We start from the raw sequence: 17,859 nt of genomic DNA, 5'->3' as shown, positions 1-17,859 counted from the left end.
TTATTTTGTCACTTTGACATAATTTTTGCACCATTTTATAGCTGTTTACATGGGAGTATATATATAAATGTGTGCACTTTTCATGTAGAATACAACAAAAAAAACAAACTCATGGTTTTAGCTTTTTATCAATTTTTAAATATTTTCATATAAATAAGTACAAAATTTCAACCTTCGGTCAACTTTGTACTACCGAAATGGTTAAAAAACGCAATTGTAAGCTAAAAACTCTTATTTATTCTAGTAATATTGAATCATTTATCTTAATTTTGCAACAAATTGGAAGTCTCTAGCACAATATTTCGATTTATGGTGAATTTATGAAAAAACTTTTACCTTACGTCCGCGTGGTAACTCTTCGAAAAAAATCATTAATTTTTTTGTCCGATTGTTGTAATGTTTGCAACATTTTAATTAGCCGTTACATAAAGTTTTATGTAAGAAAATGTGTGCAATTTCATGTAGAATACAACAAAAAACAACCCATGGTTGTAGCTTTTATCAGTTTTGAAATATTTTTTATATAACAATAAGTGCCAAAATTTCAACCTTCGGTCAACTTTGACTCGACCAAAATGGTTGAAAAACGCAATTGTAAGCTAAAAACTATTACCTTTATTTTGCAACAAATTGGAAGTTTTTAACACAATATTTCAATTTATTGTGAATTTATGAAATAAACTTTTTTCCTTACGTCGGCGCTGTAACTCTTCCGAAAAAATCATAAATTTTTTCGTCCGATTGTTGTAATGTTTACACCATTTTAAATTAGCCGTTTACATAAGGTTTTATATATGAAAATGTGCGCAATTTCATGTAGAATACAACAACAAACAACCTATGGTCGTAGGCTTTTTATCAGTTTTGAAATATTTTTATGTAAATATCGATAAATAGAAAAAATTTGTCCTTCGGTCAACTTTAACTCGACCGAAATGGTCGAAAACTGCAATTATAAGCTACAACACTTACAGTCTAGTAATATTCATCAATTACCTTCATTTTGAAACAAACGGAAACGGGAAGTCTCTAGCACAATATTTCATTTATGGTGAATTTTTTGAAAGAAAACAGCTTTCTTTACATCCGCACATTATGAATTCATGCATCATTTTGTGATAATATTTTCTCTGTGTTTGCATTGATCGTTTACAATGTGTTATATACCAAAATAATCGCAATTTAGTGTACAATACAACGGAAAAAAATTACTTTTGTTAGCTTTAAAATAACCGTTTTCCCTCACAGCGTGATTTCAATACAATTATATATATGAAACTTTTGTTTTCGCGCTATCATATATCCCATTATTTATATAAGATAATGATATTTTTTTTCATTTCTGATGGTTGCATACTAAACTTCACACAATGACAAAAAAAGGAGCCAAAAATGAACTCAATCTTGAAAACTAAGCGTGTTGTGATTTTTTGAAAAAAACATTTTTTCCGCTTCGGCGCTCACTACACCTAGACCCTGCCGGCATACGGGAGACGATTTTTATTATACCCCTTCGGCGTTAAAGGGTTAAGAGATTGAGCTTTTTTATATCAAAAGTATCAAAATTTGTCAAATTCTTATGGTGGGCAAAAGAGAAAATTAAAATAGTAATCTTATTTGTCAATCAAGTAGTTATTGCTATGATTTCTTTCTAGCTGTTTGAAAGTCTAAATTTCTTCCTAGCTGTTTGAAACCCTAGATTTCTTTCTAGCTGTTTGAAAACCTACACAAGAGCCATGTACCATAAAATTCAAATTCATGTAAAACATTTAGGAGGAGTAGGCAATCAGGGTTTTTTAAGTTAAAACAAGAGAAAAACCCAGATTGGGATTTAAGATAAATCATGTGATCACATACACAGAGAATAAAAATAAACAGAGAAAGCTTACTTGAACAGCAACAGTGACATGTGCCACATCATTATTATACATAACTAAGCCAAACAAATGAGCTCCAGGATCTAATACTTAATACTAAAATTTACAAATAAGTCCCAATACATCTTCAAACTACTGTAAAAGCAATGTATTGAAAAACAAAATTTAAATCAAGCCTTTCAAAATTGGAATTTCTGGGCTCAGCTCGTGTCGCTGCGCGAAATATCCTTTAATCTATTATTTCTAGGGTAAATGTACTAACACATACCAGAGAATAAATAAAAAAAATAAAGAAAAAGGTCAGTATAACTGACTCGCTCACCCTCCAGAGTGTCGGTATGAACACTAGGCGAGTGAGACCACTACCACGAGCCAAATACCAATAGAAATCTCCCACAACAAAAACCCTCCATGAGGAGAGCCGACCCACAGAGTGAGCAGCTCGTACTACTACTACCCATCCCATGCTGCCGACTGCTGCGCCTCTGGTGGCCATCCTTTCAAGTTAGCGCACAAGTGTCGGTTGTGATATTTTCTCTCTGTGTTTTTTGTGCCCTTTCGTTGGATTTATCTATAATGGAGCGTGCAGCTATTGCAGCAGCTAAGTTAAGTACTCAGTAATTATGGTTAGTTGATTCTTTTCGGCCCTCAGTCAGTATTTGCCGTTTTTTAGGTATAAATACGAACTCGGGGTCGGAAGCATGGCAGCATGGTTCTGCCGCGTGGTGGGTCGTTCTCGGTCTCCCATACCTAGAACATCCCCTTATATATGTACGCTCTATATTAATTATCCGTTTTACTTAGGGTACTGTCTACTCAGGTTTGCCATGCATGCATGTCTTTTACCTTATGTAGGCTTCTTCTTTCCAGACCCTAGTCCCGGCTCTTAGTATCGGCCTCTGACTAGCTTTGAGTGGTAGACTTTCCTTCGGGTTATTGTCGTACACTCCTGGATTTTTTTGTCCTACTACTTTATTGTTTTCTTTCTTTTATTTTATTTATTCCATGTATTTTGTTATGGTTAGGTTAGTTAGGCGTCTGGCTTAGCCTAGGTCCTGGCTCATCGAGCCTATGCTACCGCTCATTAGTTTCGGTTGCTTCCTATAGCATCTCTCTGATCAGTCGGTTTTGGCCCAGTGGGTCTCCATGCTACCGCTTTTCAGTTCAGTTGCTTCCCGATAGCATCTCTCTGATCAGTTGGTTGGTCCTAGGCTTAGTTGTCTTATGTTAGTCTTACCGTCTCGTGGTCACTACGCGATCACGAGACAGCCAGACGCCTGCCCAGTCCCCTTCCCCCTCCTCTCGCTCTTCCATTGAGTCGGGGGAGGGTGGGTCGGTTCTGCCCACGCTCGCTCCACATACCCGGAGCATGCCTCCCTCTCCCCCCCTCAGGCGGAGGGGCCAGGGAGGGACGGGACACCCAGACTGGACACGATCTCTCCGTCTCATCGGTCCGGCCCGGTGGTAACGTGGTGGAGGGTACTGGCCTTTCCCCCATCCGTTGCTTCCTGGTCGCCTCCGGTTCGCTCGAGCCTGTATGTCTCCTCGCTCTTCCCGACCTTACTTGGACTCCTTTCCTGATCGGAGTCCTAGCATCTAGCGGGAAGATGTTAGTCCATCCAGTAGAGTGGACCGGAACATACAGTAGGTCCCTACTAACCTTACCGTATCGCTGAGTTACTACACTCCGCCACGCACTGGACTCGTTCCGGTTCGTTTGAGTTTTAGGTTTAAGTGTTATTAGATTAACTATAAGTTTATCTTAAGTACCTTAAACCTTCCCCCCCCCCCCCCCCTTACATTGTCGTTACCGGATATCTCCGGGATTATAGCCTAGTTCATCTGATGCAAGGGGGGGGTTATGGCCCAAATTTTTTGGGCCGAGCCTCCGGCATGCAACGGAGTTTTCTTCTGTCCTTTAGCCATGTAAGTTGTTATTCTTTAAGATACTCATGTGTCTTCCCACTTACAGGCCACCAACTGTGAGCATCCGGGATGCGCCGCCACACTTCAGGACCCATGTGGACACGAAGTTTGCCGGTCCCATGCTCCATGCGCGACTCTGCACGGGGACATCCAGGTCTGGTACCATGAGACGTGTACCATATGTTACGATCTGGTGAGCCAGCTTTTAGAAGGGGTGAGTATTCCATCTCCGCTTCTGTTTTAGTGCTTAAGTTTTCATCATCCACTTTAACTTAAGGCATCTAAGTTTAAGTTATATTTTAAGTTTAGTTTTAAGTGATTCTTAAATCTAATCTTCGCCCTCTCTTCCAGGCGCCGGCAGTGAAAGATACAGCTCTGGCAACCCTGCGGGCTGGGTCGGTCGGTTTTGGGAAGAACGCCGCCAAGGGTATGCCCTACATCTTGGAGAAGCGGTTGGCGCTGTTAATCTTCCCCGGAGGCAAGGCGACAGGATACGTCGACCCAGTAGCGGCCCCTACTATCGCCTTCATCCAACAACAGCTGGCTGCCTCATTAACCGACCAAGACCAGGATATCTCCACGGACGTCGCGACTTTAGTATTAATGTGAACCTATGGTAGGTGTAGAACGACCTGTGGTCGAGGTAGGTATGGTGGACACCCAAGGGTCACCCTTGGGTGTGACTGTTTCTTCTACTCCTGCAACCTCTCCATCCTTCCAAGGCTTTACAGGCGATGAATTATATACTCCTCCTGACGCTTTCGGTTAGACCTAAGGTCAAGGGTCAAGCAGTGAAATCCTTGACTAAGACGTCGTCGTCTTCTAAGAAGTCGACTTCGGCGTCTTCCTCCTCACGTAAGTCTCCGGCTGGCAATCCCGGAGCAGATAGGTCTAAAGCTTCTGGCTCCGGCTCTAAAGTCCTCGAGGAGTAATCCTCTAGAGAGAGATCTCGCACCCCGGCAGAGTCACCAGTTCCGCTACCCTTAGTTCCGGTTCAGAGCCACCCCTCCACCTCCGCAGCAGCTCCGGCTTGGACTCCAATGCTGCTGTTGCAACAGGTGGGCGACCTGGTTGGGTCCTTAAAGAGTAGCATGGACAAATGATCTCTCGTCTGTCGGATAGGATTAACTTACCCAGGACTCCATTATAGCCGGACTGAGAGAAGCCCTTCCCTCTAGCCTCTCCTTCACTTTCCAATACGAGTGGAACTCAGCTTCCTCCGTATGACTCACTACCTCCGTTCTCGATGAACAATCCATGGAGAGTAGCATCATACGCCCCCTTCCAAGACGGTCTCATCTCCATACCGGAATTCGGAACTCGAAGGATATAGGAGTTCGAGTTCTTTCCGGAAGGCCTCCAGCCTCCGTTCATAGGCTACGCAAGGCTTACAGCTTCAGCCATGGTTCGGGATGATAGGGTACCAAAGGAGACAGTCCTCTATTCACGAGACCAGGCTCAGAGAGAATGGCTCAGATGTTTAGAGGACATGGATTGTTCTAATACCAGGATACAACCTTTCAAGAGTCCCTTTACCATTTCACAATGGAGGAGAGTACCCGCTCCTCGTTCTTGACAAAGATCGCTAGGTCTACCATCCCAGCGGCCCAGAAGGGGAATCCATGCCTCAATTAAAGGAAGCAGATCCCACATCTCCGTTGCTCCCCTCAGCCGGAGAATTGTGGAGGACTTGCCAAACACCTTCTCAGCTGGCAAACTCAAAACCGGACTGTGCATGGAGCAGTTTGGTGAAAAGCTACCCAGGCTCCCAGATAGCCTTATTCAGGCTGAATTTGACGCGAAATCGCGATTAGCCAGATCGATTAACTCTATGGCTATGTCCGAGGTAGCAACCATAGCTTATGGCTCAGACCGCTTTTTTAAGCTCATGACCAAAGCCCTGACTCAAACGGTACAGTCGGATATGTTTGAGTTTGCCACTGCTAGAACGAATTGTAGGAAGCATGTCCTGCAAGAGGCAACCATTCGACATGAGCCGAATGGTTACTCTCGTCTAACATCTGGGGGAGCAGATCTCTTCCCATAAAGCTATGGTGAAGGAAGTACAGTCAGAGGCTACGAGGCTAAACCAGAGCCTTAAGGGGACCCGTTGGGGGCATTACGGCTAAGAGGAGACAAGACTTAACACCTAAAGGTAAGGGACAGAGGAAACCTAGGCGTTTCCATCCTTACCAGAAAAAGCAGCCACGCTTTCCTCAGCAAGTTCCAACGGTGCCCTTAGTGCAAACTGCCCAACCTTCCACCTCTAAGGGCTCAATCACAGCCAATTTATGTGATATCCCCTCAGCCTCAGCCCTCCACCTCTTACGCCATCTCCCCAGCTTACAATCAAGCCTTCGAGAGTCAAGCTTCGCAGAGCATGACCGCTCGGGTAAGGGAGGCAGAGGTAAGCGTTCCTTTCGTGGGAGAGGATCGGGAGGCCCCTTTAACAGGGGAAAGCACTTCAGAGGAGGCCGAGGCGGTTACCAGAACCAATGAAGAACTTCCAGGTAGGAGGGAGGCTGTTTCACTTTCGCCACCGGTGGAACTTCAGCGAATGGGCTCAGAGCATAGTGTCAAAAGGCCTGGGTTGGAGCTGGTTGACGAACCCACCTCCATCCAGACCTTTCCGTCAACTTCCTTCCAAGGAATTGACAGAGTACGCAGACGACCTCCTTCAGAAAAGGAAGCTATAGCGAGAGTCAAGAGATTAAAATTTCAAGGTCGCTTGTTCAGCGTGCCAAAGAAAGGCTCACAAAAAAAAAAAGAATGGGTAATCTTAGACTTGTCCCACCGCTTTAAAACTTAGCCATACCGCTGCGACAAGTTCAAGATGCTCACGATCTCACAGGTGCGGCTTACTTCTTCCCCGTGGGCCGTCACCACCTCTATCGATCTTACAGACGCCTACTATCATATCCCTATTGCAAGACACTTCCGTCCATATCTGGGTTTCAAGATAGGAGACCAGACATTCTCCTTCAAGGTAGTCCCTTCGGACTCAACGTGGCACCCAGGGTGTTCACGAAACTAGCGGAAGTGGTAGTACAACAACTCAGATCGCAAGGGATTATGGTAGTAGCGTATCTCGACGATTGTTTTGATCTGGGCTCCAACAGTCGAGGAATGCAACAGAGCTACACTGAAAGTGATTCAGTTCCTGGAATATCTAGGCTTCAAGATAAACAGGACCAAGTCAAGACTCACTCCAGAGTCAGACTTTCAGTGGCTGGGCATTCAATGGAATCTATCCTCCCATACTCTGTCGATTCCATCAACCAAAAGGAAAGAAATAGCGAAGTCAGTCAAGCAATTTCTAAGTCACAAACTGGCGTCAAGGAGAGCTCAGGAGAGGATCCTGGGTTCTCTCCAGTTTGCATCAGTGACGAACGTCTTAATGAAAGCCAAACTGAAAGACCTAACCAGAATTTGGCGCTCACGAGCAATGTCAGGTCCAGGGACAAACTATCCTCAGTCCCTCTGATTCTAAAGAATCGACTTCGGCCGTGGGCGAAAGTCAAGAATTTGTCAGTGTCAGTACCCCTTCAGTTCCCTCCCACCACCTGGGATTACCATCCACACAGACGCGTCCTTAAGCGGTTGGGGAGGTATTCCCAGGTCCAAAAGGTTCAAGGAACTTGGTCACCTCAGTTCAGTCAGTTCCATATAAACGTACTGGAGGCAATGGCAGCGTTCTTTTGACTCTAAAAAGGTTGTGCCCACCAAAGTACTCCCTCCCACATAAAGCTAGTTCTGGACAGCGCAGTGGTAGTACATTGTATAAACAGAGGAGGCTCCAAGTCACGTCATCTAAATCATGTGATGGTAGCCATCTTCTCCCTGGCAGACAAGTTTCAGTTGGCATCTCTCCTCCACTCACATAGCTGGAGTGAGAAACGTCATAGCAGACGCGTTATCCCGATCAGTACCCCTAGAGTCGGAATGGTCACTGGACAACAGTTCGTTCCAATGGATCCTCCAAGAGTCCCAGGGCTACAGGTGGATCTCTTCGCGTCCCAAGCGAATCACAAACTCCCCTGTTATGTAGCCCCCAACCTGGACCCTCTGGCTTATGCCACGGACGCCCTGGCTCTAGACTGGAACAACTGGAAGAAGATTTATGTCTTCCCCCCAGTGAATCTTCTTATGAAAGTTTTAAACAACTCAGGACGTTTCAAGGGTCAAGTGGCTCTAGTAGCCCCAGACTGGTCCGAAGCAGCAATTGGTATCCCCTAATTCTGGAGCTGGGCCTTCGTCCTTTCCTCTTCGGATCCCCAATCCCAGCTCTCCCAGTCAGTACAAACGAAGACTGTGTTCGCTTCCTCAGGGATTCTCAAAACCCTAACTTTATGGATTTCATGAAGTTTGCGGCAAAAAGAGATGCGAATATTGACCCAGAATATTCTCTTCCTGGAATCCGATAAAAGGGATTCAACTTTGAGACAGTATGATGCTGCTGTCAAAAAGTTAGCAATCTTCCTGAGAGAATCTGATATTAGAATCATGACAGTTAATTCAGCTATATCCTTTTTCAGATCCTTATTTGAAAAAGGTTTAGCAGCTAGCACGATTACGACAACAAGTCAGCCTTGAAAAAGAAGATATTTCAATTTTGGGTTCAACATAGACTTGACGGATTCCTACTTCTCGTCTATCCTAAGGCATGTGCTAGACTTAGACCTTCTGTAAGGCCTACGTCAGTTTCATGGTTCTTAAACGATGTTCTAAAACTGGCTTCAGAAACCGATAATGACACATGCTCGTTTATAATGCTCTTAAGGAAAACGTTTTTATTAAGCTTTAGCTCAGGAGCAAGAATTTCAGAACTGTCGGCTTTGTCCAGAGATCCGGATCATATTCAATTCCTTCCCACAGGGGGTGAGGTACTACTTTCTCCGGAACGTAGCTTTTTAGCAAAGAATGAAGACCCTTTGATGAGGTGGGAACCTTGGAAGGTACTACCCCTTCCACAAGACGTATCTCTTTGCCCAGTTACAACTTTACGAGCCTTTCTGTCCAGGACCTCCTCATCCTCATCGGGTCCCCCTCTTTAAGAGGGAAAAAGGTGGAACTTTATCCAGTTAAAGGCATCAGGCAACAAATCCTGTACTTTATTAAGGCAAGCCAATCCTGACTCTTTCCCGAAAGTACATGATGTCAGGGCAGTTAGCCACCTCAATTAATTATTTCCAAACACATGAACTTCGATGAGTTGAAAAAGTATACCGGATGGAAATCGCCGACAGTGTTCAAACGCCATTACCTTAAGTCCTTGGAAGCTCTGAAATTTTCAGCAGTAGCAGCGGGAAACATAGTTTCCCCTGATTCTAGTTAAATTGTAGTAGAAGATTCAGTCCTCCTTTCTACCTGCTTCACCCAACAGTTCGTCTATTCCTACCGTGTTCATTTACATTCACCTGGTGTCTTAGCTGCTTATATGATGATGTAGTGTGTGCCCCCTATTTTTTGACTAGGGACACTCACAGATGATTATGGATTTTTGATCTCATGGATGTTACCCCCTTATTTTTATGCTAGGGGATACATCTCATTTATAATGGTTATGGGTTTTGTATATTAAGTCATATGCATTCCTTATATATTATCCTTGTTGTTTAATTTGTTCATTTGATTATTTTAATTGCTATTATATTTTGATACATGCCTTTACACAGATACCATTTTGTTACATGTAAGCCAATTTACCTCTGTACATATGTAATTACCTTATGATAAGAAACATGTTTAGAATTAAGGGTAATTTAAGCATATTTCTATTTTGTATCACTGTGTATTTGTATCTTTTTAGCAATTATATTCTTTTTTATATTTACTTTATTTTTTATTTGAGACCTATTCTGATTTATTTTATTACTTTTGTTTACAATCTTGTGCTATTTCTCTGGTACGATTTCGCGCAGCGACACGAGCTGAGCCCAGAAAAGGGATTTTGACGTAAGGAAAAATCTATTTCTGGGCGATTGGCTCGTGTCGCCAGCGAAATCCCACCCTACCCATCCCTTCGCCCAAGATTGTCTGCTAACTTCAGGATGGCCACCAGAGGCGCAGCAGTCGGCAGCATGGGATGGAGTAGTAGTAGTACGAGCTGCTCACTCTGTGGGTCGGCTCTCCTCATGGAGGGTTTTTTGTTGTGGGAGATTTCTATTGGTATTGGCTCGTGGTAGTGGTCTCACTCGCCTAGTGGTTCATACCGACACCTCTTGGAGGGTGAGCGAGTCAGTTATACTGACCTTTTTTCTTTATTTTATTTATTCTCTGGTATGTGTTAGTACATTTACCCTAGAAATAATAGATTAAAGGATATTTCGCTGGCGACACGAGCCAATCGCCCAGAAATAGATTTTTCCTTACGTCAAAATCCCTTTTATACTCCTTTTTTATAGGAGGAAATAATACAGAAAATTTAACTCTAATGAGAATTCCATGGCACAAATTTCCCCTGATTGCATAGAATGAAACTGGCATAAGGTGAAACTCCAAACATAACTGATCAGTTCCATACTACAAAATGAACAATGGAAATACTAACCTCTGACATAAGTACACCAAGTTTTTCATCAGCTTTACTTTGAGCATCAAATCTGTTGCATCGAAAGTATCCACCAGTTGCTGATGAGTGTTTTTTTTCCAACTCTCTAAACACACCCAACAAAAATCAAATTTGCACTGAAAAGAAAATGAAGACAACTTTTACTACAAGTTTCTGATTATTGAACATTAATTATCACAGTTAAACAACTTACAAACTTGATTTCAGAATATTTATATATCAAAACAAACAAAACAATGTTTAGCAGAAACAAAAACACAGGTCAAGACATTTACAAGTAATAAATGCTAATTGAAAATCACTGATAAGAGTTTGACAGACAAACAACTAAGATATAGCACTGATTATGTTATTAAGACATGGAATTCTAATAAAAAAAAAGTTTAGTGTAAAAATGTTTTTTCAAGAGCAGTCCCCTCATCTAAGGTCAGACACTATCACTGAAAATTCTTTGTTACACATTGGTCTGCACAGTACTTATGATTACTACACATACCTTTGAACATTTCATGTGATTACATCCTTCATTCTTCTGATAGGACTCTTGCAATTTGGACAAGCTTTTGAGTTGGTGACAAGCCATAAAAAATTAGCTGCGTCTTCAGTCTCACCCGAATTATCCTCAACTCCTCAGGCTTCACCTCTGCTACTTTTCCCTGCCACTCAGCCCACTGCTCACATCCTGATGGAGAGTGTGCTCGCCAAGACATTCCCTTTAAAAAAAAATAAAAAAAAGAACATCAAAATTATATATAATCTACCATAGTGCTTTACACAACAAAAGGTTTAAACTGGAAAACCAAAAGTATTTCATCACACACTAATTATTTTTACATAGCCTATTCATGCATCTACAAATTCCAGACACTTCATTCTGAGAAGAGAAGAAACAAGACCTGGTTCCCAAAGGTCTATTATAGGCAAATTGTTAATCATTTTATGTGCTAACCAATTTACAGCTAAAAGTATTCTCCCCATACTTTCACTTGGATTTTGGATCAGTTCTTGCTTTATTCATCCTTTGTTTTTTATTGCCCTCTATGTATACCATAAAAATTTTGAAATGCTTTTATAAAAGATTTCATTAGTAAAAAATCCATATTTTTAGGCCAGCATTGCACCAACTAAGGTTTTTCAAGTTGTTTTCTGAACAGTAAGTACTAATCTTTTTTTTTTTTTTTTGTTTTTTTTTTTTTTTTGAGTGGCCTTAACTACTCTGTATATTAGTAAAACTAAAATAAAGTAGTGAACCAATTCCAAAATAACAATTTGTCAAAAATTTTATTTTCCTAACTATACAAACCTGAGGTCCTTTAACAATAGGAAGGTACTTAGCGGCAGCTGAACTGGTCATAAGCAGTTGGCAGTCAGCTCGACTGCGAGGAGAGGAGTCACTGCTTTACGCCCAGGAAACGCAGAGTGAGGGGTGGCATGAGGTGGGACTATGTGTAAAGGACCTCAGGTTTGTATAGTTAGGAAAAATACAATTTTTGACAAAGCGTTATTTGTTCTGATACGTATACAAACCCTTGGTCATTTAACATAGGAAGACTCACATATTGGTAGGTGGAATCTGAGTCTTATGAACAGACTGGTGTTCGTCCGACCTTGGTTCCCTCCCTGGTTGTAAGAGCAAAGGGAGGGATCCTAGCCTCTGCCCAGCTGATCGGGGTGTGCACCGCAGGATCAGTGGCCAGACTTCTCAACCAAATTCATAAGAGGGAGGCAAGCGTACCTCTTATAAATAGCAAAAACACAAGAACTAGTTCCTAATTCAAGAGCAAATATGAAGTCATGGGTTTGTCTCTTATTGGCTTCCACTCTCCCCCCCCTTGTTGGGGAGTGGTGGATAAATACTCCTATCCCTACTGAAAGCTGAAAGGAATAGGATGGAGCTCAGTCGTGTAGCTTACCTGCATCTGCTTCCTGTTCAGCGTAGTGACGACCGCGGCCCTCTGCCCACAGGTAGAGGAGGAAGAACGAAGGAGTAAGAGAAGCCAGTCACACTCTCTTTCACTCGTCCATTCATGCAGTCACACAAGGATGCGATGCTGTTCTGTCCGCTCGGGTGCTGGGTAGACTACACAACTTGTTGAGCAGCCACCATGGGTCCCAAGGAAAAGGTGTCCAAGGACCTGTGGGTAATATCCTGAAGGTAGAAGGAAGTGAAGGTGGTTTGGTTGGCCCAAACCCCTGCCTTCAGAACCTGCGCCATGGAGAAGTTCTTGCGGAACGCAAGGGTTGGAACAATACCTCTGACTTCGTGAGCTCTCAGACGAAGGGTACGGGTGTCATCACTACCATCCGTGTCGTACGCCCTCCTGATCACCTCACGCAGTTAGAAAGAAAGAGTGTTCCTGGAAACCTCTTTCTCGGTAACCCCAGTGCTAACGAAGAGGCGTCGACACTCAGGCCTGAGGTGTCGAGTTCTCTTCAGATAGCGCCGTAGCGCCCTCACAGGACAAAGCAGCATCTCATCCGCATCATTATCAGTGAAGTCCTTCAGGGAGGGGATCGTGAAAGACTCGAAACGGGTCGTCATGACCGAAGGATTCTGAGTCTTCGCTACAAAGTTTGGGATGAAATCGAGTGTCACAGATCCCCATCCCCTGGAATGCTTAATGTCGAAGGAAAGACCATGAAGTTGCCCCTACTCTCTTGCCAATGCCAGGGCCACCAGGAAGAGGGTCTTGAGGGTCAGATCCCTGTCTAACGACTCTCAGAGTGGCTCGAAGGGTCTTTGAGTCAAACTCCTACGGACCACTTTCCCAGGTATACAGCTGCAGAGGACTGTCTGAGGTACCCCGCCATCTCTGTTGCTGCGCTGTGAGAAAAGCCTCTCGCTCACAAGAGATGGTGGATAACAGCCAGCCGTGAAGACACAGGGACCCGACCGACCAGTGATACTGTTCTACGTGTGGCTGGGACGGAGGCTGTGCCAGGGGGGAATCTCTCTTGGTGCTTTGGCGAGCAGAGCCAGTAGGTCCAGGTACCAAACGGCCTGAGGCCATTTGGGCACCGCCAGGATCATCCGAAGATTCGAGGTGACCAGCGCCCTGCTGATCACCTTGCGAATCAGACAGAACGGGGGAAAGGCGTACACGAAGAGGTTGACCCACGGGTGTTGAAGAGTGTTCTCTGCAGCTGCCCATGAGTCTGGCACAACCGAGTAGAAAATCTGGAGTTTTCTGTTGTGCCAGGTGGCGAACAGATCCACGACTGGACGCCCCCACAGGTTGAAGAGCCTTTCCACCACGTCTGGATGAAGGACCACTCGGTTCCTATCACCTGATCCCGACGGCTGAACTTGTCCACTACCACATTCCTCTTGCCTGGAATGTAGCGGGCTGACAGCTCTACTGAGTGTGCCACGGCCCACTCGTGCACCTGCAACATCAACTGATGCAATGGGAGGGACACTAGGGCCCCCTGTTTGTTGACATACGCCACTACCGTGGTGTTGTCGGCTCATCAACACCGCTGAGTGTCCCACCAGACGATCTTGAAACTCTTGGAGAGTGAGAAACGCTGCCTTGAGCTCCAGGACGTTGATGTGAAGGTGCTTGTCGTGATGGTTCCACACACACACCTCTAGGCGTGCGCCCCATCCCTCGGTCGATGCGTCTGAAAACAGCAATATCCCCGGGGTGTGTGTGTGTGTGTGCGTAGAGGCACTCCTCTTACGAGGTTCCCATCGTCCAGCCACCAGGCTAGGTCCTGCCTCACCTCCTCTGTGAGGGACACGGGGAAGAAAGGTGGGTCTCTTGCCTGTGACCAACACTCCTTTAGTCTCCATTGAAGAGACCACAGGTGAAGACTTCTGTGAGGGACTAGCTTCTCGAGAGACGACAGGTGACCGATCACGACCTGCCACTGCTGAGCTGGCTGCTCCTGTAGGTACATGAACTGTCCTGCTGCCTCCCTGAACCTGCTGATCCGCAGTCTGCGGGGAAGACTCGCCCTGCTACCATATCGATCAGCATGCCCAGGTACTTCATCCTCTGCTTGGGCTCAAGAACTGACTTCTCGTAATTCACTACGATCCCCAGATCGCGGCAGAATTCGAGAAGTCGATCTCTGTCCTGTAGCAATGTGAGCGGGGGAGCTCGCCAGGATCTAACCAATCGTCAAGATACCTTAGAAGACATATCCCTACCGAGTGGGCCCAAGCCGACACCAGCGTGAACACTCGCGTGAACACCTGTGGGGTGGTAGAGAGACCAAAACAAAGTGTCCTGAACTGGTACACCGTTCCATCAAGGATGAAGCGGAGGTACTTCCTGGAGGATTGATGGATGGGTATCTGGAAATACACGTACTTCAGATCCACAGAAAGCACGAAGTCGTTCTCCCTGATGGAATCGAGCACTGATCGTGCTGTTTCCATCGTGAACCGAGTCTGGCGAACAAATCGGTTCAAGGGAGAGAGATCTATCACTGGGCGCCAGTCCTCCGAGGACTTTTCCACCAGGAAGAGTTGACTAGAAGTCCAGCGACTGATCCCATACGATCTCCACAGCTCGTTTGCTCAGCATGGCTTCTACTTCCTGCCAAAGCGCCACGTCCTTGGCCGAACCAAGAACGTACGTCTGATGATGGACTGGGTTGGAGGTGAGGGTGGCCAAGACTCGAAGGGTAGTAAATATCCATCCTGAAAAGAACGTTCACTATCCAGGTCTCCGCTCCGTAGCGCTGCCATGTTGCCCAATGGCTCGCCAGGCAAACCCCCACTTCCCGACAGCAGGTGAGGGGGAATGCTGTCCCTAGCGTTTCCCTCCTCTCTTTGACCTTCTTCCCAGTTCCTCCTCGAGAGAAGGACTGGGAGGAGGGCTGGTTACGGTCGCTCCTTACAGTCGAAGTCGAAGGCAGAGTCTTTCCTCTTGCTTTGACGAAGCGATCGTCTTAGCCGCAGAGGAAGCAATAGCTAAACTCTTGGGCTTAGCCGCAGTCATTCGAGGTTGCCCAGCCACCTTCGAGACTGCCTGGTGGACTAAACGGTCACTTTCATCAGTGCGCCATTGTTCCACCGCAGCGTCCACCATCTCTCTGGGGAAGAGAGAGGAGGAACTCCAAACCGGTCCGTTGCAAAGACCCAAGGCCGCCTCTCGCTCAGCCGCCCTGGTTACTTGAGTGAGGACAGCGTCGCTACGCCTCAGAACCAGGTTGGCCCACAGGTTAGCTGTCTGGTGGGCCAGGTAGGAGATAGCCCTACCTCCAGACTGGCACAGTCTCACGAAAGCCGGGTCCCCTTCAGGAGTGATGTTTCCCAAGGAGGCCGCAGCTTTAGACACTGTGAGGGACCACAGGTCTATCCAGGAGACTGCTTGGAATGCTGCCATGGTGGTAGATTCCAAGGCAAGTGCCTCTTGCTGCGAGAACCAGAGGTTCTCCAACAGGAGCTGCTGCAGAGAGACCCCCGGAGTTAGCCTAACTAGCTCCGGGTTAACCTGTTTGGGCAGCAGAGGGTCCTCTGATGGCACGTAAAAGTGCCTCTGTCGTGGTAGAGGTGGGCGAAGGAGCTTGGGCGACCTGCCTGACTGAAGCAAACCCTCCTGTCCCTAGACGAGAGCATCCACCTGGCTCAGCACACTGTCAGCCAAGGCTGATCGCGGCAGATCCACTGCGCCCTGGGTTCCTTTTGAGTCCCCAGAAAGACTCCTAACCCGATGTAGGCTCGGAAGGTGGGAGCGGTGATCCTTCCCCGAGGTCATTGTGCTGACAAATCAGCGCAATAACCTCAGCGAACAACCACTGGATCTCGGGAGTGATTGCGTCCTGCGGAGATGGAACGTCAAGCCCGTCCAGCGAGAATGTATCCCCGAGACCCTCCTCCTTCCACAGGAGGAACCACAACAGACCCCTCATGGTCTCCTCCTGCCACTTGCGCCGCGTACGATCTGGTCGGTCCTAGGACCGTGCCAGGTTCGTAGGGCGTCGTGGCGGAATCACGAGGATCGTGCCCCTTGCGATCACTCCTGATCGCCTCGCTCTTCCCAGTGTAGCCGAGGAAGTTGAAGGGATAGGAGAAGTAGACCTGACGCTCCCCCCTCACCCACTGGCAGAACCAGTTGCTGGGGGGGCTGCAGGCGATCGCCAACCCACGGTGGCGATTGAGCTGCAGGCCTTGTTGAGGGGCTCTCCCAGGGAGAGCGGCTGGACCGAGAACAGCGGCGATGGTCCTGAGCGTCAGAAGAGCTCTGGGACACCGGAAGTCAGGGCTGGAGCAAGAGCGGCAAAACCAGGCGGCAGCTCCACGGTATACCTCCTCACCTCTGGCAGCGGTGCCTGAACAGCAGCTGCCGGGGTAACCATGGCAACGTGCTGGGTGTATACCAGGTGGTGGCAGAGCAGCGTAGCCAGGCGTGGATACCGTCGTGGTTGTGGTAGGGCCATGCGTTTACCGGTCTGGTCCCTCTCGCCAGATGACTAAGCAACCCGTGAACACTCTGTGTCTCCTGGAGCCCCAGCGAGTACCAGGCCCAGCCGAGATTGTCTCCCGTGGCAAGCAGATCTGAGGAAGGAAGAGTAGTCGGGTTAGTAAGGGAGGGGGGTTTCCACTCGACCGGGGGGGACAGTTCCCACCCTGAGCGAACGGACAACCCCGAATACAACAGAACATCCGGGCGGGTATCTAGCCCCCTCCTCCACGCTCGAACTGATCGAGAGAGGAGAAGGAGCGAGATAAACCTCCCCAAGGGGAAGGAGCCATACGAGGGAGCTGAGATGGAGGTAAGAAAGAAGAACGACGAGTCCGTGACCAAGGGAGTAACCGGAGATCCCTTCGATGACTCCTGGCCGGCTTACGCGGCTTCTTCCTCCCTCCATAGCGCTCCCACTGCTCCACCGACCAAACAATGCAAACATCACAAGCTCGGTGCGAGAGCATTCTCGCCCTCGGCACAGAGTGCAAAATTCATGAGGATCTACCTCTACAGAGGACCGAAAAGGCCCCACACTTCAGCCCTCCACACCAGGGCACAATCTGTGGCTGATTGGGGGCCGAGGGGGTTTCTCCGCTCTCAGGTAATCCATAATAACTCAATAATCACCTTAGTATGAATATACAAAAACAGACACGTACTTACGTACGCTTTGTACATGCACACTAAGAGAAAAAGCCTTCACGATGTGAAGAAAACCAAGCATACGACTTGAAAGCAGGCAGAGAGGCGAGCAGCACGTCTATCCACCAGCGTGGCCGAAAGCAAAGTGACTCCTCTCCTCGCAGTCGGGCTGACCGCCAACTGCTGAACAAGTAGTTAACTACCGAACCCCTTGTTCGAAGCTTACGACCGTTCAGCTGCCTCTAAATACCTTCCTATTGTTAAAGGACTGAGGGGTTTTGTATACGTATCGGAGCAGCATAGCATTCTCTTTTGGCAAAAAATTTTGCAGTTTCTACAGCTAGTCATTGTTTACTTAAGACTTCTGTTTGTAATTCCTACAGTTAATTTTTAATCATCTAATTATTAATGCTGTGGTGAA

General features: G+C 46.5%; 1 protein-coding gene and 1 pseudogene across 3 annotated transcripts in view; one reads left to right on the top strand and one right to left on the bottom strand.

Annotated features, from left to right (window-relative positions):
- Positions 1 to 17,859, top strand: part of LOC135200995 (ankyrin repeat and IBR domain-containing protein 1-like) — a 228,209-nt gene that overhangs the window by 153,400 nt on the left and 56,950 nt on the right. The window lies entirely within an intron of this gene.
- LOC135200472 (ankyrin repeat and IBR domain-containing protein 1-like) overlaps positions 1 to 17,859 on the bottom strand; it is an 85,586-nt pseudogene that overhangs the window by 16,331 nt on the left and 51,396 nt on the right.

This window comes from Macrobrachium nipponense, chromosome 27 (genome assembly GCF_015104395.2).
Source record: "Macrobrachium nipponense isolate FS-2020 chromosome 27, ASM1510439v2, whole genome shotgun sequence".
Classification (NCBI taxonomy): domain Eukaryota; kingdom Metazoa; phylum Arthropoda; class Malacostraca; order Decapoda; family Palaemonidae; genus Macrobrachium; species Macrobrachium nipponense.
Note: the sequence above shows the minus strand (reverse complement) of the source record. Positions and strands in the feature narration are given on the sequence as shown.